General features: G+C 35.3%; 1 pseudogene; it reads right to left on the reverse strand.

The window, feature by feature from the left end:
- Positions 1-10,487: 10,487 nt before the first annotated feature.
- On the reverse strand, positions 10,488-11,324 carry LOC122199355 (annotated as a pseudogene).
- Between the last annotated feature and the right edge of the window lie 810 nt (positions 11,325-12,134).

A 12,134-nucleotide genomic window follows, 5' to 3' on the forward strand; every position in this document is an offset into this window, starting at 1 on the left:
CATCACCTCTCTGACCCAGTCACTATCTTCCCTGCATTGTTAGTATTTTCTTTCTTGCTGCATCTTAACATTTCATTTTAGTGCAATTTTCAGTAAACGGGAAGGCAAAAACATATCTTAATATGTGCTTAATATTCATCTGGAACCAAAAATGTTTTTTATACCTAATTACAATGCTATACATTATAAGTTAAAGAGAGTTTTCCTTCCTCATTTTCTGATATTCATGGTTAAGTTTTGTCTTAGAGTGTGTCAAGGAAAAATTGCACAGGATAAAGTTAAACAGGGAAGGAAGACTACTCAAGAGTAAGCAATAGGAGAGAAATGCCAGAACTGAGTGTGAGCACACCCCCACCCCCCACCCCTGCCCCCAAACCAAAAGTGGGAGAGATTTTAAGAGTTGGAGTGGGGGTGGACAGGACAGGAGATAATTTTACAATATGGATTAAGATGCTCCCAAATGTTAGGCTCCTGTCCTCCTACAGAAAACTGGGAATAGGGATGCCACCTTCCTTCAAGTTTATATTTCAAAAGGATGGCTTCCAGGTCCTTGAGAAATACAGTCCTTGGTCGTAAAACTGACAAGAGGTTTTATAAAAAGATTTACATCTCAAAGGGGCAGAGAAAGGGTTGGCAATTACAAGTTTTCTAAAGTAAATGTTCTAAGAAAAGGGAGGTCAGAAGACAAGAATCAAGAAGAAACAGGTCTAAAGGTTTTTAGTCAATATGAGGGGGATGCAAAGGCCATGATGGTCAAGTGCAATAGATTTTCAGCCAGATTTCATTAACTTCCCTCCTAGACTAGGTCAGTATTTAATGATTAAAGAAACCATTTGGTAGGAAATCCTAAAGACTGAGACACCTTTCCTAATTTATTGTATTTGTCACACCCTAGACAGTCATTTTGCTTGCGTCACTCAAGGAATGCAGTTCACAAAACTAAATAGTATTCTCTTTAAAATTTGGCTTGTCTTCACTCTATTTCATTTTGTTCTTTATTAGAGAAATGTCCTTGAAATAAACAAGGCAATGTAGGGTATTTTATGAGTTGTCACGCTTCATTGCTATTGAAAAAATCTAGTAAATTACAATGCAGTGCAAGTTCAATATCAATCAGAACCTCAAAGATTGTGAATTACTAAACAAATATACAATGGGAAATGATTCTCACATTAAATTTCAAATATTTGGTAGAATGTTAAGGCAGTTCATTTATGTATTATAAATTAAGTAAAGATATCATTGGCACAAGAGATTATTTTTATAAAATAAAACAAGATATACAATTGACACAAAATTATTTAAAAACTTTGATTTGGAATAGATGTCCAACTTCTGTGTTAGAGGAATGTTCTGGGAAGATTTTGGCCTTTTTGTTTTTTGAATAATCTGACTGTGCTTTCATTGCTTAGGTTGATCCAATAACAAAAATAATTAAAATTTTTAGTTTGGGTAGCTATAATTCAAGGAAATTCTACCTTAGGCTGCAGTGCATAAATAAGCAATAACTCATACATAGGAGTTTGACATACAGTGACTGACAAATGTTTGCCCTTGAGTGTACTATTGACTTTAATTATTTTAACTGTTGTTTTTTGGGGGGGTGAAGTTATATAACCTGTGTGAATATAGACATCAAATAAGCAAACATCTCAATACGTAGAAAAAAAAAAGACTAAAACTTTTTAAATTGTCAGGTATTTGTAAAGTTTTGAAGTGATCAACATCTTACCTATCATATTCTTAGCCTCCCCCAACCCCTGATAGAGTTTTGAAGAATAGAGTTGTAGGGACAGATCTTCCAGAATCCATTTACTCTATCTTTTTGCCTTTAGGAGGATTTTGTATCATTCTTATTGCACAGGTGGTTTTATCTAGTCTTATATCATATATTTGAATAAGATTTTTACTAACACACAAATATGCACAAAAACACAGAAAACTAGGTGGGAAGTGAAACAAGAAATTGAAAGATTCAGTTTAGGATCATGACCATATATTCAATCTGTCATTGGATATAGATCATATACTTTGTCATAATAACTTTACAGGGTTGTAAGAATTATATTTGTAAATATAAAGAAAAAGACTTTCTGAAATATAAAGTACTATATCAATATAAGGCATTTTTATTAAAGTTGAATTTACTAAACATAAATTCCTGAAATTTCAATCTTCATGCTAAATCTCTTATATTAAAAAATATTTATCAAGTTTAATGTATGCAAACCCAAGCCATGGACTACAACAATCATATATCAACCAACTATAAGTGATCTTGCTAATTACAAGTTGATTCACAATATTTTGAAATCTAATCTTTACAAGGAGGTTCATGCCATGTTTCATCAATATTAAGTCTTATTTGTGGACCAATGTGATACCTGAGCATAGTTAATCCCATTCCCCTATTATTCCTACCAAACTATATTGAGGAAATGATTGTCAAAAAGGTACATTCATGTGACGGTAAGAAGTGACTACGAAGCACTTATTTTATTACTCCAGGGTAGATAAATATTTAGTAATAACTATCAGCAAGTGCAATGTTTGAGAAGCAAAGAAGTTCTTCCCAAGACTCCACGGATCATTTTGATTTCATTTCAAGTATTGTAAAACACACAAATTTGAGCTATTTTTTTTATATCAGTCACTTAAATAATCAAATGAGTAATAAAGAAAATATGGGCATAGTTGGCAGAGTAATAACATCCCAAGGATGTCCATGCCCTAATTTTCAGGTATTTCAGAATATGTTATTTTGCATGTCAAAAGAAGACATCAAAGATGTAATTTAGATTACAGACCTTAAAATGGGGACATTATCCTAGATTATCCAGGTGGGTTCAAATAATCACATGATTTATTAAAAGCAAATAACCTTTTCCATTTGCAAGCAGAAGAGACAGAGAGAATGAAAGTACTCAATGCGCTGTTGCTGGCTCTGAGATGAAAAAGTCCACATGTAAGGGGAGAAGAGAGACTTTTAGGAGCCAGGAAGAGCTGCGAACTCACAGCCATCTGGGAAACAGGGACTCAGGTCCTACAACTGCAAGGAACTGGACAACTTAAATGAGTCTGGAAGCATTTTCTTTCCTAAAACCTCCAATAATAACACGGCCTAACTAAACAACCTGATGTTAGTCCAGTGAGAACTGTGTTGAACTTCTGGCCTCCAGTCCTTTAAGATAGTAAGTCTGTGCTGCTTTAAGCTGCTTAATTTGTGGGAAATTACTAAGGCAGCAGCAGAATTCTAATGCAATGGGAAAGCTTCACAAGGAAAAGGGCCACTATTTCTTGATGTACTGAACTCATTTATTTAATCAATAAGTTTTACTGAAAGCCATATATAATAAGTCAGGCACTGCATTGTACTGTGACTTGTCAGTGAAACCAAGGGAATTGGAAACATATACCAACTGCCTAAAATATGCAAAATTAGAATGCAGACTAAACAAGATATCCGTAATTTTCAGCAACAGCATTTAACTCTACAAAAAGCCAGTTTACTTTCACAAATTCAAATAAGAAGGAAAAAAAGAGGTAGGGAAGGGAGAATCAGGAAGAGAAAAAAAAAGAAGAAAAGTGAGACACTAAAGTCTATTTTATCAGTATGTAAGAGAAATTAAAGTATTGTATAATACTTAGGTGCATGGAATCACATTCCTTTTTTTTTTTTTTTGTCTTAATCTAATTGTTCTCTGATTAAGAACAATTGCCAGTATGGATGGCACATTCTATTCATAATTAATATGTGAATTTTTGTTAATATACCCACAGGGCAAATTTCTAAAGGCTGGCCTCTTTCAGTTTACTCTGAAAAAATATATTCCTGCAATTTTTACCAATTTTATATAATTTAAAGCACTTATGACACTTTTATTTATAAAAAAATGTTCTCCGGGCGCTTTGGTGGTTCAATCGGTTGAGGGTCCGACTTTGGCTCAGGTCATGATCTCTCAGTCTGTTAGTCTGAGCCCCACGTTGGGCTCTGTGCTGATAGCTCAGAGCCTGGATGGAGCCTGCTTCAGATTCTATGTCTCCCTCTCTCTCTGTCCCTCCCCCGCTCATACTCTGTCTCTCTCTCTCTCTCTGTCAAACATAAACATTAAAAAAAAAAATTCTCACTTGTATTTACTTAAATCGGAAAGGAATTAACAAATTATTAGGATTTAACTAAAACAAACAAATAAAAAGCCTACTCTCACCCTGTTTTAACCGGTATGTACTCTTTTTCTTTCTTTTTCCTTCCTTCCTTCCTTCCTTCCTTCCTTCCTTCCTTCCTTCCTTTTCCTCTTTCTTCTTTCTTTCTTTCTTTCTTTCTTTCTTTTCTTTCTTCTTTCTTTCTTTCTTTCTTTCTTTCTTTCTTTCTTTCTTTCTTTCTTTCTTTCTTTCTCCTTTTGCTTGTTCTTTCCCACCCCAGCCCTGGCCAGCTTTTCATTTTCAGGACTTGAAAAAGAATTTTTGGTATATTAATTACTCAGGCATTAATAGCAGAAAGAGTGATAACTGACAGTTTATTCTGTTTCCTAAAGCCCCTCAGTTATTAACAACAGCTATATTTAGATGTAAGTAGCTCATAAAATGGTTGTATATGTTTTTCTATTCTCTACTGTAAAGATGTTTGCCATCCCATCTGGGTTTGACTCCCTGTACAATATTTGCTTTATGAGATAGTGATGTATAAAATCATAATAATAATATAATTATTGTGATGGTCTATAATTTACTTTCCAAACTTTTCTTCTGCAGATTTTAGAATTTGGATTTTTTTTTAAAAAAGATACCAATTCCTAAATATAAGCAATTCACTATAAATTAAATTCAGTCTATAACACCTACCATTCACATCTGAAATTTTTCTAAAAGTTCTGTGATTTTGTTAAGATCATGAGAAAAAAAAGCCTTAAAATTATTGGGTTTATACTACACAAAATGAAAAATTCATTTTGTTAATATTTTCTCAAAGAACAGTCATTCAAGTGGTTGAGGTATTGGGATGGAATTTCTGGCAAAGGAAGGCAATGTCATTAATTCTCAGAAAACATATTTCTTCTGTTCTCAACTCCACCAACTATTGCAGGACATCCAATTTCACCCAAAGATTCCTCCTCCCATTTTATGTGCTGCTCAAAACTAGTCCTTAGTGGTGGACAGGTTGGTGGTGATTATCTTCTGTGTGGATGACAACCTCTAATTTTGTCCTGGGTTACCAACTTTTTCTAATAAAGAAAAAAAAGCTAAGACTCAGTGTAATGGTTGATTTAACATTTCTGGATGGGACAGTACAAAATCTTCCTTATCTTTCAAATTTTTCAAGTTTATGAAAACATAAACAAGTAAATATAATTGGATCTACCTAACAGGTCAATACATTTAAACTTAAAACTGAGAACAAGTACCTAATCCTTTTATGTACCATGTAATCAGCAATAAAGCACCTTGAATACAATGAAAGTTTGTTAAAAATGACTGATATTTAAATGGTACCAAAAAGCCTGCAAATGGCATTTGAATGTAGATTCAAATAACTTTTACTGAACACCTGCTACGCACACTGAGTACAGAAGAAGAAGACTGTCTTTAAAAACTTTTATGATCTATTGGAATATATTGGTATGTTAATAGGTAGTTTATGGTAGAGATTTCACTGAGACCTTTGGGAGCATATAGGTAGAAGTAAATGCAAGTGAAGTTGAAGATACAACAAGGCTTCCTGAAATAGACAGATGGGCCAATAAATAGGATGTAGGGAGAGAATGATGTACATTTTTAGGAGCAATGTGTAAGGCAAAAGACAAGAGAAAGCCTAGGGAATTTAGGAAATTCAAATATTTCATGATTGGAGAAGTTCAAGGAATAGAGAACATATTCTAGACTTTGCATTATTTCAATATCATAATATCTGTAAAGTGGGATATTCATGACCAACTTTTTAAATGGACTTTTCATGCCCACTACCTTTTGGTATTGGTTTTCTTCACAGATATTTAAGTTGGATTTGGTCAGTGTCATGCAGCATTTACTCACGCTCCTACTCTGAATGCCATAAAGCTAAAAACAACATCTTTACTTGAGCCTTGGAAGGCAAAAATGGAACATAAGCAATCCTCTTGCCATTTAGCTCCTTTCTTCTGGAAAGCAAGGATGTGGAATTGGCTTTGTCTGAAACAGATTTCCAGTGTGCCGTGTGTAGGTTGTGGGTGTTAAAAGTGTTAAAAGGTGATCACATAAGTCAGTGGCCAGAATCAGTGTCCAGTGTCCATCCCCAACTGGTTTATGTCAATACACATTTGTATCTGTGGTGGCATCAGCTTTATGGTCCTAGCCTTCTGAAGAGTAGATAGAGACTATGCTTTGGAATGCAATGAAACCAATGGCAACTTCCTAGTAACTCATGCTCTGAGTGGACAGAGGGTGTAGCTCCCCTGGAAAGTGGAAATTTTCATATGTGCCTTTCTGAGAAGTCTTTCCTTTTATCATTTCCTCTTTTCAATAATTTCATTAGTTTTCATATTAAAATACTGTCTTCTTAAAATATTGTACAGTGGTTTCTGTTTCCTACATGAACTCAACCCTACTCATTGCTATAAAACAAAATGGAGGAAACAATTCCTTGACTAAACTATTTGCATATAACAGTTCAAATGAACATCAATAACAGAAACAAACAAAAGGGGTTTTTTAAAGTGTTTTTTACCTATAGGCAAAATTAGCTTAAGTTATATATTTGGCAGCTTGTTTACAGCACTGAATTATTTCATTTTAGTTGATCCATCCTTATATTTCCTCTATTTCTTAGAGAGTAGTTAAGCTAGGCTTTCTATGCCTCACCAAACAATAAGTTCCTCCATTTTGATATTAAAAGGGACCTGATACCTAAAACTTAAGTCTCCAGAATATAAAATTACAAATTAAATTAATTCCTATTTAATCCATATCTCACCAACAGTTATAACAAAGGTATAGAAAAAGGAGATCCTACTTAAACAGAAATCTGTCAACATTTTGTTCAAAAACAGCAGGTAAACTAAGCCAGTATTTCAATTATTGATACATAAAATGACATTATTGAACTCCACTTCAGATAATGTTTATAACCAGACATTCTCTAGATACTCTTCTTTTTCTAGGCATACTCCAATACAGATATGTAGGGAATTTAAATGTAGCATTCAAGTGAGAGAAGGTATGCTGATCAATTCCCTGAAGGAATATGTAGCTGAGATATAGGATAATGTTGACAATTTATGCAGATCTGTAAGAGGAAATTAACCTGCACCATGAAGCATATAGCATCACTAATAAGGTAGAAAGTAGCCTGATCAAAATGAACGATGTCAGATGCCCTGTAGGCACCAAAGTAAAAGCAGTTTCTCCCTTGGAGCAGAGCCTCCCACTCTGGCTGCAAGCAGGTAAAGACCTCCTTAGCGTTAGCATAGACGCAATATCTCAAGAAGAGAAGAAAAAGCTGCCAGTTACAGATATCAAGTAAGAAAAAGAATGTAATAGCAGAATATGATTACTTTCAATGAGAGAAAGGAACAGCTGAAAACCTGGTGTTTCTAAAAATTGTGAAAACACAGAGGAGATAGCAAATCTTTGACCTTGTCTCTATGTTTATATCTATCTATCTATCTATCTATCTATATATATAGATAGATACAAATGTTACTATTGTAATATGAGCACAGTAGCTCTGTTAATCCATTCATCTAAAACAAATATATATTTTGTGTGTATTGCCCTGTATGATGTAAGGTAAACAGAAACAAAATGGCTAGAATATAAAAGATGATGAGAACAACTTAAGAAAAGCATGTACAACATTAGTGTCTGAAATTATGGGGACAGACAGGAAGCAGGTAAAAATGACACAAAAATGTGTGTAAACTATGTTCCAGGAAGAAAATGAAATGTATGAAGTTATATAGGACAGAACCCAAGGGAATTTCATATATGGAGTTTGAAAAAAAGAGGTGGGGGTGGAAACCTAGAGAAGAATAAGGAGAGTCTGATGGTACAAAAGTCAGGAGAGATGAAATGTTTCCAGGAGTGGTATGTCAATAGTATTGAATACAGTGCTTGTGAAGTGTTGTGTAGGTAGAAAGAATACTGGATTTGGCAAGGTCACTGGTGGCCTTGCCTGGATTGGTTTTTATAGGTAAAAGATAAAAGATTTATCACCTAATAATTTCTTTCTTCTCACTCATGTGGGAGGCAAGCTCATCAGCTGAGATGGCAAAAGAAGGGGGGGTAAGATAATATGTATTTGGAAAAAGAAGAAGACATGATATAATCTTCCTGGGAATGAGAAAGTGAGTAAATTACTGGAATAGTAGAATTATCAGTGTTGCAGCCCACTTGAATAAGAGATATTGAATGTGAAGTAAAATTGGTGTGTTTGCTTGGATGTGTGATTTAGCTGCTTGGTCACAGACCCATGGAAGACATGTTTTTGTTTGTTGGGGAGGAAAAAATTCGCCTCTTCCTTTAGGGTCTCCAGCTGGGCCTAGGAATTGAACTAACAAGAGAAGAAAATACAAACTTTGTTAAATTTTTACATTTTACATAGGAGACTTCACAGGACAATGAAGACTTGAAAAGGTGTTGGAACAAAAACTTTTATGCCTTTTAGACAAAGAAACAACACATTTGTCAAGAATTGACAACTCAAAGGGGTTTGGATGAGGGATAGTAAATGGTAAAGAAGTTAACAGGAAGATAAAGTTAGTTTAACAAGGTTTTTTGTACAGGTTTTTGGTCCACCATTTCTGGCGATAAGAATGTCTTCCTTTCTCCTGGTATGGGGGGGCAGTAACTTTCACCTGAGTTTTAACTTCTGATCTAAGGAAGAAAAAAGGAGGGTCAGAGTGTCTTTCTTGGTTCTGTGGTTTTTTATGTGCTTTTAATTCAAAATAATCAATATGCCAAAATGTCATATTTTGGAGTGAGTTATTCAGGTTTTCTTTAGGTTCATTCAGATTTGGAACTTTGGAAGGAAAATGTGGTGATGGGGATAGGGAAGGAGCAGAGGATGGATTAAACACGTATGGAGGTATAGACGAATAATTACATCGTGCACCATAGACTCTAAGCTACTCAAAAAAAGTGAAGTGAGGGAAATGGATAATGGACATATTATGAGCAAACTGTAAGATTAATGGTTGGGAGGATATAATGTTGTGTAGGTGACGGAAGAGTTGAACTGAAAGTACATGAAAAAGTCAACTAAAAGGAAAGAGTTTTGGGGGAAAACTAGAGTTTTTGCATTCAAATTTTTGATAATTAGGGTCACGTTTTGATGATTGTAATTGTCCTGAGTGTTGTTATAAGAGAAAACAGGTGCTGAAAATTTGGGGAAAATTTTATTAGAGATAATAAACTGAAAAATTATGTGTTGTCTGAAACACCTAGTGGATATTGATGTTGCTGAGAAAATCAACTGTTGGAAAGTAAAACTTGGAGTTAAGAACTACATTTTGACTGGATGAATGGGAGTTAGCAGGAGTTTGGCACATCATGGAAACAAGGAAGATGACTAAGCAGTTCATTCTATGTCTTAAAGAAATGGAAATACTTTTTAGCTTGGAAGATCTGATAGTTACAATAGGGTAAAAGATGACCGCTATTTGTTTCCTATGGAATTGTGATATGAATAAAAATAAGATAAGCACCATGAGATTGAGATGGCCACAAAGGAAGTGAAGACTTCAGGGTACAGTCAAGTTTCTTTAGGAGCTAATAAGTAAAGGAAACATTCTGAAAAGAGATTCAGGATTCCAAGAAGTTTGCTTATCAATGATGTTAAGTTCCAAAAAACAAAAGACCATAGTTTAGGAGGTGGAGATTAGGAACTATGACAGTTTAGGAGAGGCCAAGAAAAGTGAGATAAGAGCTTAGATCATAATGCATGTCTTGGGGTACACAGAAGAAGGACTATGCAACATCAGGGAATCATTCCTGGTTTACATTGAAGCTGGGTAGTGGGTTCTGGTTCCATGGGTGCTAATGATTTATTCTGCATAATTGTGACATCCAGGAGAGTTATACAATCACACTTCACTTAGAGGTGGCTGATTTTTCAAGCGATATGGAGTTGTGTGACAGAAGAAGAGCTGCTCTAGCTTTCTTGTCACTTATTACATTCTATGACTCACTATCTTGTCTTACCCGGTGTCTCATCTTCCCCAAAGTACAGAACTCCTTTAGGACAGTGACCAGACACATTTATCTTTCTGCTGTGCATATTACTTGCTCTCTGGAACAATGCAAAAAACAATTTTCATGCTGAATTAGGTAGGAGACATAGAAGTTATCTGATACAAATGCTTCCTATTTAAACTTTTTCTTGATTTAAAGGGTGAATTTAATTAATTTATTAAATTATTAACTATTCATTTATTTTCTTATTTACTTATTCACTTATTTAATGGATCAGTTATTTAATTAGGTTCTTTGCAAGAAATTTAGAAAAAAAAGGAAATTTAGAAAATCAATTTTTCAGGATAAACTCAATTTGTGAGAGAAAACACAAAGCAGGGGTAGCCCTCAAGATGAGGAACAACTTTGATTTTTGGCAGAATTTGTGTGTCCACAGCTTTCTGATCAACCTGGTGCTGCTCTGTAATCTCCTATTTCTCCTCTGTGTCGAGGATCTCACCTCCCTGTTTTCTGGTTTTACTCAGCTTCTTCTTGAAGTAAGCATCAGAAAGACGTTTGGGGACTTTCACACTACTGACAGCAATTTCGGGTGGGGAGTGGCAATGATGAATTTCTGGTGTGTTCTACACAAAAGAATTCGATTGAGGGCTGGAGGTCTGGTCACACATAGTGAGTCACTGCTTAGTTGCCTCAAGAAAATCATCCTCTTGCTTCTGTGGTACCCAGTGAGGATAGTCAAAATGGCCCCAGGAGCAGTGCTAGCTCTTGGGTTCTCACATGCTGCCTGAACAGCTTTCAAGGCACATCTTCAGTAGGATAATACATAGGCATTTTGTGAAGTTTAACACTTGAGTACCTCAATTGTTGTCAGCACCAACTGGTTTTGTGACAGCAGCAAGAACCCTTTCCTTCTATTTCTTTTCAACCCTGGATTTAGCCACTGAATGCTTCCTCTTGGCACATGGTCTTTCTGGAATACATAGCTGATCAAGAATATCTACCAATTCCTCTATCTCAGACAGGGTTTTGGCTGTAGTGTGGCTTCCTCTTCTTTGGCATTTTAGCCTTGAGGTTACCCTTTTTAACTTGCCACCGGCATCAGACTTCTTGACTTCAGGTTTCTTCTTAGTAGCCAGCTTCTCAGATTTTTCACCCACCATTGTGCAAGATGGGAACGAGCTAATTTTTAAATTTTTTTTACCGTTTTATTTATTTTTGAGACAGAGAGAGAGAATGAACGGGGGAGGGGCAGAGAGAGAGGGAGACACAGAATTGGAAGCAGGCTCCAGGCTCTGAGCCATCAGCCCAGAGCCCGACCGGGGGGCTCGAACTCATGGACCGCGAGATCGTGACCTGAGCTGAAGTCGGACGCTCAACCGACAGCCACCCAGGCGCCCCACGAGCTAATTTTTAAATCAGTTATTCACATACCTTAAAGAAGCACCTACTTCTGCAAAGGTTTTTAAAACAAACAATGAATGGTCTCCAGAATGGCTTCCCTTTTCAATGACCCGCATTTCATTTAGGTGATTTAGTATTTACCTCCTGTCTCCAGTTTAATTGGATTTAGTACATTTTTATTTTTTTGTTTTTAGAAATCATCTATTAAACTGACATTATTTATATTTAAACCCAAATTCTCCACGAAGTCTAAAGTTTAGAAATGATAAAAATGCCTACTTCATAATTAAAAATATTTTTGCAGTTTTATTTTTTATTTTTGGAAAATATCAAACACACACACACACACACACACACACACACACACACACCTCAGAATAATATTAATTCCTGAACACTTCATGCTGACATTTGGAGTTTTGAATAAACAGTTTTCAATGGTCTTGATCTAAGATGCATGAAAGTGAGATAATAGTTTAAAGCCACAGGTCCATTTCAAAACTGAATTTTCACTAAATGTCACCGTACAGTTCTCTGCCATTTTTCTAGAATGAGTGTATTGGTTCCAG

This window comes from Panthera leo, chromosome A1 (assembly GCF_018350215.1).
Source record: "Panthera leo isolate Ple1 chromosome A1, P.leo_Ple1_pat1.1, whole genome shotgun sequence".
Lineage (NCBI taxonomy): Eukaryota > Metazoa > Chordata > Mammalia > Carnivora > Felidae > Panthera > Panthera leo.